Source organism: Stegostoma tigrinum, unplaced genomic scaffold, assembly GCF_030684315.1.
Source record: "Stegostoma tigrinum isolate sSteTig4 unplaced genomic scaffold, sSteTig4.hap1 scaffold_126, whole genome shotgun sequence".
In the NCBI taxonomy this organism is placed as follows: Eukaryota; Metazoa; Chordata; class Chondrichthyes; order Orectolobiformes; family Stegostomatidae; genus Stegostoma; species Stegostoma tigrinum.
In genome coordinates, this window is record NW_026728074.1 from 406,165 (window position 1) to 422,530 (window position 16,366).

General features: G+C 44.0%; 1 long non-coding RNA gene across 1 annotated transcript; it reads left to right on the forward strand.

The window, feature by feature from the left end:
• On the forward strand, window positions 1-15,856 carry LOC132207697 (uncharacterized). The gene is made up of 4 exons (XR_009443712.1): window positions 1-175; window positions 1,868-2,043; window positions 5,624-5,723; window positions 11,622-15,856. It is a non-coding gene; the product is annotated as an uncharacterized LOC132207697 (long non-coding RNA).
• The last annotated feature ends 510 nt before the right edge of the window (window positions 15,857-16,366 follow it).

Here is a 16,366-nt window from a genome sequence, read left to right on the forward strand (position 1 = left end):
TCCACGCGAGCAGTGCAGGTTCGCTGAGAAAAGTGGGAACTGCAGATGCTGGACACTCCGAGAAAACAAGGTGTCCAGCTGGATGAATATAACAGGCCAAGCAGTATCAGAGGAGCAGGAAAGCCTACGTTTTGTGCCTGGCCCCTTCGCTGAGACTAAGGTTTGTGCAATTGAGGTAAGAGCAGGACACGGTGAAGAAGGCAAAACGGCAGAAAGTGGGAGGGAAGTGATATTCTTATGGGCTTGGGAGTGCACATCAGAAAATCCACATTTGAAACTCCCAGGCTCACTTTTGCAGAAAATAAATCAACGCTTCAGATAGAGATGGGCTGTGTGATCGCCACCATCTTTATTGGGGGCAATGATCCGCGGGGCGTCTGCGCGGCAGCACTGAAACTTTGAGGGCGGAGGTGAAGCTGGGCGCATGCGCAGCAGTCTCTGGTTGAAAGTGAGAACCAGGTGTGGGGCTGGAGGAACACAGCAGGACAGGCAGCATTAGAGGGGCAGGAAAGCTGGCGTTTTCGGGCCTACACCCTTCAGAAATGGGGGAGGGGAAGGGAATACTGAAATAAACAGGGAGAGAGGGGGAGACGGGTGGAGAGGAGACAGACAAGTTAAAGAGGTGGGGATGGAGCAGGTAAAGGTGAGTGTAGGTAGGGAGGGGATAGGTCAGTCAAGGGAGGATGAACAGGTCAAGGGGGTGGGATGAGGTTAGCAGGTAGGAAATGGGGGTGTGGCTTGATATGAGAGGAACGTATAGACGAGAGGAAGAACAGCTTAGGGAGGTGGGGAATGAGCTGGGTTGGTGTTGGACTGCAGTTGGGGGAGGGGAGGTTTTGAACCTACTGAAATCCACATTGATACCATTGGGCTGCAGGGTTCCAAAGCGGAATATAAGTTGCTGGTCCTGCAACCTTTGGGTGGCATTGTTATCGTGTTGCAGGAGGCCCATGATGGACATGTTGTCGGTGGAATGGGAGTGGAACTTGCAGTTGTTTATTGTGAACCGAGTGTAAATATTCTGCAAAGCAGTCCCCAAGCCTCCGCTTGGATTCCCTGATGTAGAGGAGACCACAACAGGTACAGCAGAGGCAGTATACCACACTAGCACCCGCATTCCCCATGCACACGGCCTAAAAAGTCTGATGCTTTTTCTTGTCCTGTAGGTCTGACCGGTTCCCCTCCACTGACCCCCTTGTGTGCCTAAGTGAACTCGTCCTTGCCCTCAACAACTTCTCTTTCAACTCCTTCCACTTCCTACAGACAAAGTGGGTGGCCATGGGTACCTGCATGGGCCCAAGCTATGCCTATCTCTTTGTCGGTTATATGGAACAATCTCTCTTCCATACCTACACTGGCCCCGAATCCCACCTCTTCCTCCAGTGCATGGATGACTGTATCGGCGCTGCCTGTGTTTTGAGTCTGGACCCTTCTTCAGAAATGAAATGAAATTACACAGAGCAAATTCAAACCAAGAGAAATGTTTGTTTCTTCTGGATTTCTTTCCCAGAATGTGGGATCGTAGCAGCTAGCACTCCTAACTTAGTTCCGTGCTTCCTGATCACATCTTTGTCGGTATCTAATCTCTTCAGTCTCTCATGATGGATATATTTGATCTCTGTTTAGTATTTTACTGTTATTTTCTTATACCTAATGTAACTGAATTTTCCACTGCTGTCCACCTCCTAACTGTGCGCTGCTCTCTTACCAGATTAATTTTTGAATGGCATCTTTCAAAGTCAGGCAATATTTTGGCAGAAAGAGAGTGCATTTTTATTCCATTTCAGACCACCAAATTTTACAGCCTTTTTATTCTGTTGTTCATTTTTGCACTTCTGCAACATGTACTCTGTTTCTTCTTCCACAGATACCAGCGATCGTTGCCAAAGCCCTGTTGCGTGTGGAAAATGTGATGTTCAACTTTCGCATGCTGCTGCAGTTCATATGATGAAGGTGCTCCCACAATGCGGTCATTAGAGAAGTTACAGATCATTCATCCAGCGATAGTGAAGAGCTGATGGTGTATGTCCAAATCAACAAACTGTATGTATTTTTATCATATTTATAATTTCACAAAAAATATGATCTAGAAACTTTTGATGTCAGGCCATATTAGATTAGGTGACCAAAAACATTACCAAATTCACAGGTTTTCATGACTATCTTTAAAGAAGGAAAGCAAACCTGAGAGGTTTATCATAGGAATTCCAGACCATGTTGCCTGGAAACTGTAGAAACAGACTCCAGTAGTGAAGCAATGATTAAACACATTGACAATTCATTTACTTTCAGACTCCAACAGAGTCTCGAAGGTTGTGTGGTGCATGGAAACAGGGATCATCACGGCCAGGAAGTAAATTTCGGGTGAGAATTTTAAATTGTTGCTTATAAATAGGAGCCTTTGTGCGTCAGGGAGTACAGCAGTGATGAGTGAACAGGTTTTGGTACAAATGAACTTGTGTGCAGCATAATTTTATGTATTCTTGAGATTACAGGAATGTTGAATGTGGGAGGTCAACTGGAAGTGTGTTTGGATAGTTAAGTCTAGAGGTAACACAGGAATAAATGAGGCTCAGCAGATGAGCTGATACTAAGGTGTCATTGTCACTGAAGTGGAACAAAATGGTTTTTGTGCAGGACTCTGCTGTTGCCTTCGCCTCACCTCAGGAATTCAGCTGTTTGTGAATTTGTGGATCAAGTTTGTAATAAGATCAGGAACTGAGTGCCTGGCGTGACCCAAACTGGGTGTCACTGAGCAGGTTACTGCTGAGTAAGTGCTGCTTAGTACCACTGTTGACAACACCTTCCATCACTTTACTGATGATAGAGAGTAGATTGCTTGAGGGGAAATTGGTCGGGTTGGATTTGCTGTGTTTTTGTGCTGAACAGACCTGGGCAGTTTTCCAAATTGTCAGTAGATGCCAGTGCTGTAGCAGGACTGAAACAGTTTGGCTTGGTGGCTAGCAACCTCTAGAGCACAAGTCATCGGTACTGTTGCCAGGGCCCGTAATCTTTGCTGCACTATTCCTCCATTTATTAATATCATTTGAAATGAATCAAATTGGATGAAAAGTCACATCTGTGATATTGGGGGCCTCTGGAGAAGGCTGAGATTTATCATCCAATTGGCACTTGTGGCTGAATGTTCCTGCAAATGCAGCAGTCTTGTCTTGTGCCTGGATAAGTTGGGCTCCTCTGTCATTAAGGAATGGGATTTTTGGCATGCTTCCTCCAGTTTCATTGCCCATCACCATTCGCGACTGGGTGTGGCAGAACTACAGAGCTCAGATCTGATCTCCTGGTTTTGGGATGGCTCAGCTCTAACTCTTGCTGCTTATGCTATTTGGCATGCAGATAGTCCTGTTTGGTAGTTTTATCAGGTTGGCACCTTATTTTTAGCTATGCCTGATGCTGCTCTTGTCATGCCCTCCTATACTCTCCATTCAATCAGTGTGGTTCCCCTGGATCAATGGTAATGTTTGAGTGCACAATATGCTGGCCCATGAGGTTACAGATTGTGTTGGAAAGTTCTTCTGCTGTTCAAGTCCCACAAAGCTTCATAAATATCTGGTTTTGAGCCCCTATATCTGTTCCAAGTATCTCCCATTTAGCCGATTTTAGTGCCACTCAACGTAATGGAGGGTATTCTCAAGTTTAAGATGATGCTTTGTCTCCACAGGACTGTGCGGTCGTTGCTGTTACCAATCCTGTCACGGACAGATGCATCTGCAGCTGGGAAATTTGTGACAATGAGATCTGCTATGTTTTTCCCTTCTGTTGGTTGTGTCAGCACCTGCTGCAGTCCCAGCCAGGCAGCTTTGTCCATTAGGCCCCGACCAGCTTGATTGGTAATCCTGCTGTGAACTTCTCCTCATAGGGTGCATTGAGTACACTTGTTGCCATTTACACTCTGTGCTTACTCCAAGTGCTGTTCAACATGGAGTTTTTACTTAAAATTCACTCTTGGGATGTGGAAATTGCTGGCTGGACCAGCATTTATTGCCCATCCCTGATGACCCTGAAGGCAGTTAAAAGTCAACCACATTGCTGTGGTTTTGGAGTTGCCTGTCATGCAGATCAGGTAGGATGGCAGATTTCCTTCCCGAAAGGACATAAGTGAACACGGATAATCAGCAATGGTTTCATGGTCATCATTCGACTATTAATTCCAGATCATTATTTAATTCAAATTCCACCATTTGCCATGGCAGGATTTTAACCTAGGCCCCCGGAATGGTGTCTGGATTAATGATCTAGCGATAATACTGTTGCCAATTTATCAACTGAGGGAGGATGGCCCATGGCATTCAGCAGGAGCCATGAGTCTTCCAGGCGGCAGAGTCAATGTCGTACTCCCAGGTCAATTGCTGCGATCAGAATAGCGTTGTGTTGTCATGTCTGTCCTCCTCCTGGGACAGGCCTTCACTAAGGACAGTGATGGTGGCGTGTGTCAATTGCCTATAAGGTAGATTCTGAGCATATGACGCTGTTTCTTGACTCGTCTTTGAGTCATCTCTCCAAATTTTGCCACTTGCCCCCAGATATTCGGAAGGAGGAACTTATGGAGTCGAAAGGGCTGATACTGTAGTTGTCGTTCCTAGTGCTTTGGTAGATGCCAAGTGGTCCACCCAGCATCATTCCTTTGTTGAGACTTTGCAGCGATTTGCAACTGAGTGGCTTGCTGAGGTTGGCAACTTTCTTTCCCTGAAGGACATTAGTTTTTTTTTCTTTTTCTGCCATTAGCAATGGTTCCATGGCAACCAGTTGATTCTTAATTCCAGTTTTTTTTATTTAATTCAAATTCCACCATCTGCTGAGATGGGATTCGAGCACGGACTTCTGTTGTACATTTTAATGTTCTCGATAAAAGTTAAATCAGCAGGTTTGTTCACTCATTTTTGAATATCTCTAACACAGGCATTGTTTCTTTGCAAACCATTGTCCATCATCCTGTCTCCTCCATCCTCCCCTCCAACTAGAAGTGAGGGAGACACATAGAAACGCCATGTCATTAAGATTGAGACAATCCGAATCGGATGCCTCTGCTGCTTTCCTCTCTTCCACGAGCGCACCAAACCAAATTGCCATGCACTTTGCTCGTTGTTTTAGTCCTAAACATGCATCTTTCTCCAGTCTTGTGTCAAGACTTATCAGAGTTCGTCTTAATCCTTTGCCCTATTCCTGCTAAACCACAAACATTCTAAGTCTCTCTTATTTCTCCTCCTCCTCCTCCTTGCCTCTTCCCCCTTGCCAGTTCAGATATTGTCCTTGTTCTGTCTGCCCCTCTTTTCTGGCCATGTCCATCTCATCCATTCTGTTTAAAACCAATATTTGACTTCACTGTGTCATTAGAAAATCCCACTCCATCTCCTTCTCTTTCCTGTCACTAAATCTTTGCCATTCTTTGCCATGTGTCAAATACCTGCAGTTCTGGTCAGTGACATGAAGTCCCAAGGTGGAAATTCCTAGAAACCCAAATAGATTTCTCCCTGAATCGATGACTGACCTCCACAAGGGATAATGTGTATTAGGGACAATGCACAGTTATCTTCGGCCAGGATGAGGGGATGTTGTGAATTTCTACCCGGACTGACAGTGATGGATTTTATGAATTGTGTTACAGGATATTACAAGTGGACTTTCAGGTGGGAAACTCAATAATTGTAACACCAAACTCTGACAGAATTACTCAATTCATCAACATCTGGATATTCACATTGTGTGTGAGTATTGTGTTCCTTCTAATTTCTCATTTGCCATGTAAATTTTTTCTCTTAAATCACCCCATTCTCTCAATAGATCTTCCCTAAAATTTTCAATATATGTCCTGTAATCTTTATGATCAGTCATGAGTGTACATTTTATCATGCTAAAGTGTTTCTTTTGTCAACACCTCTATCAAAGGTCCCTCAAAATCCTTTGTTACAAGGAGAACAATCTGTTTCCCCCAAACACCTGATTCCCCAATGACTGTTTGCTGTCTATAAGGCACTCGTCTGGATTGTGTTGGAACATTTTCCACTTCCCTGCATGCGTACAGCCCCAACAATATTAGAAAAAGTGAACATCCTCCAGATGAAGCACTGTGTCAGTGGTGTCCTATCTACCACATTCAACATTCCCCTCTACACCACCGATGCACAGTGGCATCACTGTGCCAAAGGTAAAGTCACCATTGTCTGACCTGATCATAGGGCTGGTTTAACCTGAAGATTACCGCACCCCCGGCGAGGGGAGAGGTTGAGAAGGAGAGTCCATCTATCATAGATGAATATTCTCTCTGTACCAGCAATGCCCCAAGTCACATGAAAGAATAATGTAAAAAAAAACCCTAACCATGCAACTAAAAACCCTCGATCTACAAACCATCTGTTAAGCCTCCTCTGCCCCCGATCAGGGACCCTCCCGTCCTTCACAGTGTGTGGGGGATATTTTGTTTGCACAGACTCAGCTCGTCTCTGTTCCTGTCTGTGATGTCATCATGCTGTGACAGTGGCACTGAACCTCACTGTCTGTGAGGGTGGTAGGCACAGAGATCCTCATAGCGTTTAAGGCATATATAGATGTACACTTGTGATGCCAATGCAGACAGGTCTATGGGCCAACTGCTGGAAAATTAGATTAGAATAGTTAGGCAGTGGTTTTTAACTGGCACAGGCTGGATGGACCACAGAGCCCTTTTCTGCACTGTCGACTTCAGAGACACTTCACAGAGAAGATGCCAAACAATAGTTCAAGCAATTTTTTTCCCTCTCAGGAAAGGAGATATTAGAATAGATGACTCCTAATTGGTTAATATTTTTTGGAGACGAGTGAGGTATAGAGATGAAGCGGTTTACCAAGAAATTCTGGAGCTTGAAGCCCAGGAAATTAAGTGCTGCCATCAAGTGGAGGAATAAAAATGGGGCATCATCATTAGGACTGTATTAGAGGAAGGGACATATTGAGATTTGTGAGGCTGGAGGATATTAGAGACAAGAAGGGTTCTGAGACTGGAGAAGGCTACAAAAATAGGGAAAAGTGTGAGATTGGAGGAAGGTACAGAAATGGTGAGGGTTGAGAGGCTGGAGGAGATCTCAAACAAAAGGAGGTTTGTGAGGGTAAAGGCAATTACAGAGCTAAGGAAGTTTATACGGGCTGGAGGAATTTAGAGATAGGAGGGTGTTGAGGCTGGAGGAGACTAGAGATAAGGAGGCTTGAGAGACTGGAGGAATCTACAAAGACCGTGAGAGATCTGAGGCTAGAGGGGGATTCCAACAATAGGCAGGTCGTGAGGCTGGAGAGAGATTCCAGTGATAGGAAAGGTGGTAAGGCTCGAGGGTGGAGCCTGCAATAGTGCAGGCTCAAGGGTCATTCTCATGATAGGGAGGGTAGTGAGGATTGAGATATGATTCCTACAATAGGGAGTGTGGTGAGGCTCCAGGGTGGATTATCATCTAAGCGGCACAGTGGTGCACTTACAGCACACGGAGTGCAGTAGTGAGAGAAAGTGGTTCACTGCCACTTTCTCCAAATCAAATAAAAATGGACAATCAATATTAGTCTGGGCAGCAAAGACCACATCCCATAAGTAAATTACAATAATGATGGGTGATAATGGGAACTGCAGATGATGGAGAATCCGAGATAACAAAGTGTGGAGCTGAATGAACACAGCTGGCCAAGTCGCAAATGCTGTGTTCATTCAGCTCCACACTTCGTTATCTATAATTATGATGGGTTTCTGGTTTGGAGAGAGCTAACAGAAGCTCAGATGATTCTCCTTGGGGCTGATTTAGCAATGATTTCGTTGAGTAGTGGGTTTGTTTCCAGGATATTAGTTTGCGGAGAGAGAAAAATTATTAACATTGTGACAATGTTTGGTAACTGCAGAATACAACATTCAGATAATTGGCAAATAATGCAGGGTGAAAACTTGAAGATTACTTGACTCAGCAAGTTCCCAGAATCTGGAACAGTCTGAGTGGCAGCTGGGTGCAAATTCAGCAGTTATTCTCAAAGATTTGGGATTTAACTTTTCAAGGAACGATCAAGAGGGCCATGGACAAATGGCAGGGGAATTGGGTCTGATTTGCAGCACCTCTAGAATGAGAGTGAAGCCTTTGACAGGGTTCCAGAATTCTAGTAAAGTTAGATCACATGTGATTCAGGAAGAACTTGCTAATTGGAAACAAAATTGGCTGAGTTGTAGGAGAGAACGCGGTGCTGGAGGATTTTTCAGAGTGGAGTTCTGTAACCAGCTGTGTTCCACAGCAATCGGTGCAGGGGCCAGTTTTGTTTCTCATTTACATTAACAATTTGGATGAGAATTTAAGGGACAAAGATGAGTACGTTTGCAGATGATACTAGTATCAGTGGTATAGTAGTTAGTGAAGGTTATCTGAGATGACGGTGACATGTTTATCAGTTGGGTCAATGGGTTGAGGAGAAGATGAAGCTCAATTTGAATAAATGTGAAATATTGTATTTTGGTAAAATGAACAAGGGTAGGAATTACACAATTGATGGTTGCACCCAGGGTAGTGTTGTGGAGCAGAGAAATGCTGAGATTCACTGCATATATTCTTCAAACTTTATGGAGACAGGCCAACAGGATGGTTAGTAAATTGTTATGCATACTTTCCTTCATTGCTCAGACCTTTGATTATAGGAGTTGGGATGTTATGTTGAGGTTGTGCAGGACATTGGTGAGGCTTCATTTGAGGTATTGTGTGCAGTTCTGGTTGCCCTGTTACAGGAAGGACATGATTATTATTAAACTGGAGACAGGTCAGAAAAGACTTGCTGGGATGTTGCCAGGAATGGAGGGCTCGATTATCAAAATAGACTGCCAAAGCTTGAACTTTTTTCACTGGAGCATAGGAGGTTACAGGGTGACCTTACAGATGTTTATAAACATGAGGGGCACAGATTATGCGAATATTCAGGGGTTTTTTCCCCTAGGTTGGGTGATTAAGACAAGGGGACATGTAAGGTGAGAGGAGCAAGACATACTTAAAAACGACATGAGGGACAATTTTTCTTTTACAGTGTGGTTCATGTGTGAAACGAACTTTCAGAGGAGGTGGTGGATGCGGATACAGTCGCATTGTTTAAAAGGCATTTGAATTAGGACATATATAAGAAAGGTTTAGAGGAATATGTGCCAGATGCAGAAGATGGGATCAGTTTAAATGTAAAAGTTGTATATTTAATATACACTTCTAAATTGGAGTAAGGCCAACTTTGACATTATTGGGCAAGAACTTCCAAACGATGATCGGGAGAGGTAATATGCAGGTAAAGGAATGCTTGGAAAGTGGAAGGCCTTCAAAAATAAAATACGGAGAGTGCAGAGACAGTATGTTCCTGCTCATGTGAAGGGCAAGGCTGGTAAATGTAGGGGCTATTGGACGACTGAAGAAATTGAGGCTGTGGTCAAGAAAAAGAAGGCAGTGCGTGTCAGGTATTGACAGCAGGAACTGGTTCAATCCCTCGAAGTATAAGGGCAGTTGGAGTATACTCAAGGGAAATGAGGATGGCAACAAGGAGACAAGCTATCTTTGGCAAATAGGGTTAAGGGTAATCCCAAGAGATTCTGACACTTCATTTGGGACAAAAATACAACGATGGAGAAAACAGGGCCCTTTTAACGAACAACAAGGCTGTCTATGTGTGGAACTGCAGGCTGAGATAGTGAATGAGTATTTCACGTTAGTATTTACTGCAGAGAAGGATATGGAAGCTAGAGAACTTGGAGACAGAAATAATGAGTTGTGAGAAGTGTCCATATTACGGAGATCGAGGTGCTGGACGTCTTAAAATGCATAAAGGTGAATAGGTCCCTGGCACCTGATCAGGTGTTATCCACAAACTGTGAGAAGCTGGGGAAGAGAGACCCGGGTTTGATTCCAGCCTCGGGCGACTGTCTGCGTGGAGTTTGTACATTCTCCCCGTGTCTGCGTGGGTTTCCTCCGGGTTCTCCGGTTTCCTCCCACAGTCCAAAGATGTGCAGGTTAAGTGGATTGGTCATGCTAAATTGCCTGTAGTGTTTAAGGGTGTGTGGGTTATAGGTGTATGGGTCTGGGTGGGATGCTTCAAGGGACAGTGTGGACTTCTTGGGCCGAAGGGCCTGTTTCCACACTGTAGGGAATCTAATCTAATCTAATTGCTCGGCCCCTTGCTGAGATATCTGCATCACTGAGACACTGGTGAAGTGTCAGAACGTGGGGTGGCTAATCTGGTGCCATTCTTTAAGGAAAAGCCAGAGAACCATCGACCATTGAGCCTGATGTCAGTGGTGGGTAAATTGCTGGAGGGGATTCTCAGAGACAGGGTTTGCACGTGTTTAGAGAAGCAAAGACTGATTACGGATAGTCAACGTGGCTTTGTGAGTGGGAAATCTTGAGTAACTAACTTGATTGAGTTTTTTGAGGAAGTGACAAAGAATATTGAAGAAGACAAAGCAGTGGACACTGTCTCTATGGGCTTCAGCAAGGCATTCACCGAAGCTCCACGTGACGGACAGGTTAGCAAAATTAGATCAAGTGGAATCCAGGGAGAGTGAGCTATTTGAAACAAAATTGGCTTGAAGGTAGGAAACAGGATCGTGGTGGGTGTGTTGTATTTTTTTCAGTCTGGAGGACTGTTAACAGCAGTGTGCTGCAAGGATCGGTGCTGGTTTCACTGCTTTTTAACATTGATACAAATCATGTGCAATGCATATCGGAGGAATGGTTAGTAAGTGTGCAGATAACACAAATTGTTTATGTAGTAAACAGCAAGGAAGATTATCTCCAAGGACAATCGGATCTTAATCAGATGGGTCGAAGGGCCCAGGAGTGTCAGAAATCAGTTTAGTTTGGATAAATGAGTGCTTTTGCATTATGGTAATGAAAATCAGGGCAGGGATTAAACACTTAATGATGAGGCCCTGGGGACTGTTATGCAACAGGGACTCCTTGAGGTGCAGGTGCACAGTTCCTTGAAGGGGGATTGCAGGTACAGAAGGTAGTGAAGATGATATTTGCTCTGCTTGCATTTATTGGTCAGTGCATTGAGTGTCGGAGTTGGGAGGTCATGTTATAGGCTGAACAAGGCATTGATTATGCTGCTTTTGGAATACTGTGTTCAGTTCTGGTCTCCCTGCTCTTGGAATGATGCTGTTAAACTTAGCAGGGTGCAGAAAAGATTTACAAGGATGTTGGAAGTTTTGAGCTGCAGGGAGAGGCTGAATATGCTGGGGCTATTTTCCCTGGAGCATTGAAGGCTGAGAGGTTACCTTAGAGGTTAATAAAATTATGGTGGGCATGGTGTGAGTAGCCAAGGTTGTTTACCTGGGGTCGGGGAGACTGGAACTAAACACATTGGTTTAAGCTGAGAGGGAAACTTTTTTCAGGGGAAGTGGGTGGTGCCTGTGTAGAATGACCTGCCAGAGGAACTGGTGTAAGCTGCAAAAATTATGACATTTAAAAGGCATCTGGATGGGTATGTGAATAGGAAGGGTTTAGAGGAATATGGGTCAATTGCTTGCAAATGGGATTAGATTAATTTGGGACATATGGTCAGCATGGACAACTGGGATGAAAGGGATTGGTTTGCGCTGCACAACTCTGACTAAGCATTTTTTGTTTTCATTTCAGATTTCCACAATTTTACTTCTGCACTGTTCTTAACCTTTTGATCCCTCTGAAAGACTGAGTTGCAATGCCTGCCCTTCCTCCCTGGCTCTCCCACCTCTCTTTCAGCAGTTGTGTGCAAATACTGACTGGATCCCTTGCCTGGAGGATATTTATTTGAATTTGTCCTAATGATGATCCAGCAGATTTCCCAAGTGTCGCTCCATAAATGTCCAGAGGATTTCTCGATTTCACAATCTGTGGTTGTTCTTCTGGTTCCTCACTCACTGCACTTGCTTTCTGTTTGAAAGCTTAGTCTGCAATTGGAGAATTCAAACAGGTCCACATCCAGCTGTGACAGTCACTTTGTTTATCACAAACCAGTTACCTCAGGATTTTGAACATTGGAGGAAAAAGCAGCATTCACACTGGGGAGAAATGCACATGGTCTGTAAAGAGTCTGTGAAGATTCATCTGAAATGTCCGAACACCAGCGCAGTGACACTGGGGAGAGACTGTGGAAATGTGCAGATTGCAGGAACGAATTTTTTTAATCCATCCCAGCTGGAAACTGACCACCAGAGTCACACTGGAGAGAAACCATTCATCTGCTCTGATTGTGGCATGGGATTCACTCAGTCCTCCAGCTTGCTTGAACACCAGTGAGTTCGCACTGTAGAGAAACCATTCACATGCTTGAAATGTGGGAAAGCATTCACTCAGACATCTCAACCGCTGATGCACGAGCAAATTCACACTGGAGAGAGACCGTTGGCCTGTTCTGCGTGAGGGAAAGGCTTTGCTGACTCGAATTGCCCGCTGATCCACCAGCGACTTCACTCTGGGGAGTGACCATTCATCTGCTCCCAGTGTGGGAAGGGATTTACTTGCTCACCTAACCTACAGCGCGTTCACACTGGGGAGAAACCATTCATCTGCTCTAAATGTGAGAAAGCATTCACTTGGTCATCCTACCTGCTCGTGTTCCAGCAGGTTCACACTGGGGAGAGCCCATTCATGAGCTCTGAGTGGGGGAAAGCATTCACTCAGTTATCCAAACTGTTAACACACCAGTGAGTTCACAAAGAAGCACAGTTGAAGGATTTTGCTGTCACTCTCACTATCAAGTGAACCATGGTTTTGGGCTGTTTGTACTGATGTTACTGATCCCTGCTCAATTCAAGGTACAGTTATTGTGGATAAAATGTTAATATCAGTTGTGTATCTGTCAGGTAGAGTTTGGAAATAGTCACGTTATCACGACACATTGACACATTCTCACTGACTAAAGACTATCCGCCCGCACTGTATGTGAAAAGGGATTTCCTGGTTCATCGGGACTGGTTAACGAGCAGCAAATTTCTGAGTAACTGTGAAGTTGGTTTTTGATTCTGCTGTTAGCTATATCCAAACCATGCTTTTTGGGCTTGTTTCTGGAGATCATAGAATCCCTCCAGTCTGGAGGCAGACCATTTAGCCCATTGAGTTCACATTGAACTTACAAAGAGTGTCCTACCCAGACCCTGCCTGCGTGGGTTTCCTCCAGGTGCTCTAGTTTCTTCCCACAGTCCAAAAATGTGCAAATTAGGTAGAATGACAATGCTAAATTGCCCATAGTGTCTTGTGTGCAAAATGCAGGGTAGGGTGTGAGACTGGGTGAGATGCTGTTTGGAGGGTTGGTAATGGACTGAATGGCCACCTTCCACAGTGTAGAGATTCTATGTTGATCTTAATGGCCCTTTATTTGTTGTGCCTGGTCAATATGTTTTCACACCTTTTGCAATTATGGATTCTATTGCTCTCCACAGACATGTTTCAACTACTAATAGATATTTGTTTATTGCAAACAATCAAGGGAAAGTTTTAAATCCAAACAAAAGATTGGGATGAGTCATGTTCTATGTCCCTGATAGCCGATTGCAAAAATGCAATGAAACCTGGTGACCTGTCCATGGGGAATGCAGTCTCTTCAGATCTTTACCAGGTGTCCATAGCAGTGACGGATCTCGTGATGAATACAAAAACCAAGACATTGTGTGATATCTAGTGTATATTTTCTATTTAGTCTGCTGTCCATTACTCCACATGTCAAGTTTGTTTTAGGAGACCCTCACGGACTTGCTGCAATCACAAGACACTGACCTGTTTAGAAAAACACAAATCCTTTTATTACAAAGCAAGTACAAGCTGTGGAGAGTCACTGTACTCAACCCGGCACAGACAGCATTGTCTCGCAAGTAATTCTCCCCGAGCAGCAGACAGTGCCCGCTTATTATACTTTACAAAAGGCATGATACTTAAAATGATTTCACAATTTGTAATGGCATGATGCATAAAACAATTACTACAACAGACAAAAATAGGATACCAAGCAATTATTACATCAAGAACATAAAAGACCAGCTTATAGTATCGATTGCAAGTGAAGTAGCTGCGAATGGCAGGAGGCGATTTTTGAGTTGTTGTCCAGGACACATTGGATTTCAAGTTGCCAGTGTGTCTGGCTAGAACAAAGTCAGTGCCCTGGCCCCTTTGCCAGCGACAGAAGTTACATGCTTTAGAGGTTTTACACCCTTACAAATCATCCCCACCTAACCCTGTTTGAAAGAGTTTGATTCTAATTTCAATTCAGTCAGGAAGCTGAAGACAGTATCTGCATACCGATGTGTGAGAAGAAAAGGAGTTACAAAAGCTTTGCACTGAATTCCTGGCTGGGCAGGAAGCTTCAGGGTAGTGTCTGCATACCTATGTGTAGATAGATAAGAGTTTACTTCTATAAATTAAAGTCTTTTATCTGCATTTGATTCCTATACAGAGACTTTAACTTATAGAAGTATATAAATCAATGGGATGTCATCGCATTAACATCTCACACAGAGACTGAGATACGGTCTGGTGACGTAGAATTGAATCACACCATTCCAGATGGTGGAATTTGAGTTTTTTTTAAATCTGGAATTAAGAATCTAATGATGGCCGTGAATCTGTTGTCAGTTAGAAAAAAAACATCTGTTCACCTCTGTCCTTTAGGGAAGAAAACTTCCATTTTTATCCAGTGATATCAAGATTCCATGAACGATTTTTTTAACCAAAAAAAACTCCTGCAAATACATTTATCTCTGTCTTAATTTAATTAACAACCGACAGTTCAAACTGGTTGATGGTCACTTTCACTTCGAATCAAGTTGTGGCCGTTTCATGGTTGAAATAAAAAAATGCATGAATGGAACCACAGTTGTTCTCGTAGGAACAATGCATGCTCTACCATGTTTGAAAAAAATACCTCATCTCACTTATGAGCCAGATATCAAAGCTGACCAGATCCTGATGCAGTGTACCATGGAAATGAAATTCTTCACCATCTTATCTACTTGTGTTGCGATTTCAGGGAGCAATGGACTTTGAACCTCCCAATCTCCTGAACACCTTTGAGAATTGCATCAAACTGGCCCCCAGTGGCAGGAATGGATAGGGTCAGCTTGGATTGATGCTCATAATTCAGGCTCAACAAATCTACTGGAGCATTTTGGGAATGTAATTAGTGGTGAGTGTGGCCACCTCTCTGTACTGTAGTGATACAGATCCCCTGATCCCGATTATCCCAAATGGCTGACTGACAGTGTCAAAGTCCCTGGGCTGATATCGAATGATTCCTTGGCCATGCTGTGTCAGGATCTCCTGACTGAATACTATCCCCCTTGCCCTGACTGAGAACTGTTTCCCTCACAATTTGAGACGTGCCCATTTGGTCGAAACACATGTGTTTGTTGCCACGGCTGCTGACCAGCCCTTGACTGACTGCTGGTAATAACAATGCTAAGCTGCCTGGCTTATGCCTGTGATAAACACCAGGCAAGGCAGGAGCACTGTGAGACATTAGGTTCTAGTTGAAACATCAAAGTGCAAAAATGTCAGGGAAGGGCAGAGATATTGCGGCATAACTCGTGTGAGGTGCTGAAAAGCTTGTAGAGCTCTTAGAGCAAGAATGTACTATGTGGACAGGCAATTCTGCATCTTGATTTAGCATTTTTATTTAACTCTGGCTCATTTCGCTAGATTTGCAAATATCTCTTGGTCTGGCAAATGTGAGAATTGGCTTTCGGAATAATGTGCCACTGACTGTCATTCACAGTTGTATCCCACATCAGTGAATTGGTAATCTGATTTATGCTCACAGGCCTTGGCATGAGAAAAATAAAGCAGTCACATGCACACTTGTTTGATTAGTTGCTCTGCACTCAAATGAAAAACGTGTGTTGTATATGCCATATCCTTTCCTGGCTCACAGTGTTTCCAAAATCTCTAGTTCAATACATCCCAAGTCATCATCAAAGTCAACACGAGTGAATACTTCGATAGCTTCATCTTTTTTTTCAGAAATGCTATTTGTAATGAGGTAGTGTTGGCAGGCGCTTTTCTTTTACTTCTGATGCCATGTGTGGATATTTGGGGATGGTGTTGGTGGGAAGGTGTGGCATTACCAAGGATGAGGCACTAACATTCAGAACAAGTACTGAACATGCTAAAAAGGACAGATTAACAGTTACCTTGGAACAAACCTATTTGGAGAAAGTTGGGTGAGAGTAGTGAGAGAAAGCACTTTGGCGGCATGGTGGCTCAATGGTTAGCACTGCTGCCTCACGACGCCAGGACCTGTGTTCGATTCCAGCAGACTGCCTGTGTGGAGTTTGCACATTCTCCCTGTGTGTGTGTGGGTTTCGTCAGGGTGCTGCCACAATCCAAAGATGTGCAGGTTAGGTGGATTGGCA